Source organism: Pristiophorus japonicus, unplaced genomic scaffold (genome assembly GCF_044704955.1).
Source record: "Pristiophorus japonicus isolate sPriJap1 unplaced genomic scaffold, sPriJap1.hap1 HAP1_SCAFFOLD_336, whole genome shotgun sequence".
In the NCBI taxonomy this organism is placed as follows: domain Eukaryota; kingdom Metazoa; phylum Chordata; class Chondrichthyes; family Pristiophoridae; genus Pristiophorus; species Pristiophorus japonicus.
In genome coordinates this window covers 637,633-639,667 of record NW_027253172.1, presented here as the reverse complement: position 1 = coordinate 639,667, position 2,035 = coordinate 637,633, and the positions used below count along the sequence as shown (strand labels likewise).

The 2,035-nt window shown below is 40.4% G+C and overlaps 1 non-coding gene across 1 annotated transcript; it reads left to right on the top strand.

Moving 5' to 3' along the window:
- Nucleotides 1-1,092: 1,092 nt before the first annotated feature.
- trnai-uau (transfer RNA isoleucine (anticodon UAU)) lies at nt 1,093-1,186 on the top strand. The gene is made up of 2 exons: nt 1,093-1,130; nt 1,151-1,186. It is a non-coding gene; the product is annotated as a tRNA-Ile (tRNA).
- The last annotated feature ends 849 nt before the right edge of the window (nt 1,187-2,035 follow it).

Sequence of the window (2,035 nt, the reverse complement as noted above, 5' to 3'; positions counted from 1 at the left end):
AGGTATTCTATGCGTTATTTCCAGTGCACCGCGCAATTGAATTTAGAAATGGCAACGTGTGTCTGGATAAACGGTGCACGAGGTTGTGCTCCAGAATCCGGGGGCATTGGGACCAGTTCTGGCGCAGGAGTGGCATGTTACAGTACGTCGGGTTGTACATAAATAGAGCTCGCGGGAAGGTTAACTACTGGGGCGGGTGAGGGATTGAACTAATTTGGCAGTGGAATTCTGTACCAGGATGAAACATCTGTAGATGTTGTAATTATGCCTTTATACACAAGTCCAGATGATTATTATATATCAACTATAGCAGTGAACGTGGCCTCAGACACCACATTTCAGCCCATCCTTGGGAAACGATATACCACCGCTCGGCCAACCCTTCCCTTACACCGAGCACAAGCACAGGAAACACAGGCACACCAGAATTTGCTGAGGACCGTATAGAGTAAAATGTTCTTTGATTAGTGATAGCTCTAAGTATATTTTGGTGTCTCTGTTGCAATTTGTTCTGTGGGATATAAATATATTTTGTATATCTGTTTTAGTGTTTATATATTTGAATGCAACAACGTTATTTATAATAGTATTGTGGAGCATTTGTATTTGTTATAAATTTATTTTCTGTGCATACCTTTGTATCTATATTACTTTTAAACACCTCGCAAATAAACGTAAATACAATTATAGCACAGCAATACTTAGAGATAAATTCATAAAGAAAGCAGACATAAAACAAGTACATTTATAAAATCAAAGATATGAACACAAATAATGTGATTATCAAGGTTCCACACTATTTAAGTTACAAATCACAGATAGATGCACAGATATATTTATAAATTTCCCGCAAGGACATCCAAATTCATTACAAATAACAAAATGGATTGCACACTAAAATAAAACACGTCTATGGCGAAAATGTATGGAGTCGCAATAACTGAAAGCTTCTTGCAGAGAGTCGGCACTGACACGATGGGATGAACAGCTTCCTTCTGTGTTGAATGATTCGATGAATCTTTGTCATCCTGCTTGTAAGACAGATGGAACAGGCAGCTCTATGATGGGAGCACTGAAACCACAGGGCATGCCGCTCTAGTGGCGCAATCGGTTAGCGCGCGGTACTTATATGACAGTGCAGGCCCGGGAAATGCCGAGGTTGTGAGTTCGAGCCTCACCTAGAGCAGCCGATGATTTTGCATGTGATGTTTGTACATTGCAGACTCTGATGCAGTTTTCCATTTATCCATCTGTCTTGTCTATTCCGCCATGTATCACGGTGCTGTCTGTCTCTCTCACTCCTGTTAACTCAGTGGCAATCTGTGGGCTATTTCTCAATGAATACCCGTGTCTGTTACCCACATGTAATAAATGAGGGGATCAAACTATTCCTCATCTAACACTGAGGAACTAATGAGCCAACATTTTTAACAATATACAGTTTATTGTAAATATAACAGTCAATCTTGAGTGATATAGGTTCAATTCTGTGCAAAACCAAACTATGATCTCAACGTGTTTCCTATAAACCGCTTTTTAATGTATTGTCGCAAGCGCTGCCATTGTAGCTCAGGGAATTTCATAATTAATAAACATAGAAATCAAGCAATGAGACGGTAGAGATGGTTCTGAGACTGTAGAATGCCCTCGCTCAGAGCAACATTTAAAACAAGGTTACAAACTGGCAGCGTGCAGGAGGAAGGGAGGAGAGGAAACAGAGCCACAGAAAAGCCGCGGGAGTTTCGGAAGCTTCGGGAGTTTTTCCTGTGACCACAGCATAATCATTTAACCAGTAGCTCTGATGTAAAGAATAATGTGCAGAAAACACACTCGATTTCAAAGAGAAGATATGTAAACGTATTGGTTATTTCCACATAATTCCTGCACCACCTCCAACAGAATCAAGGATGTTCCTGAACTTTTCGCGACAAATGTTGTGCTCAGTGTTGCAATGGCTCGTGCATTGGACTTCTCGCTGATTATATTCTACAGAAACATTCAAACTTGTCGATTCCAGTTCTATCAAAGTCCAATT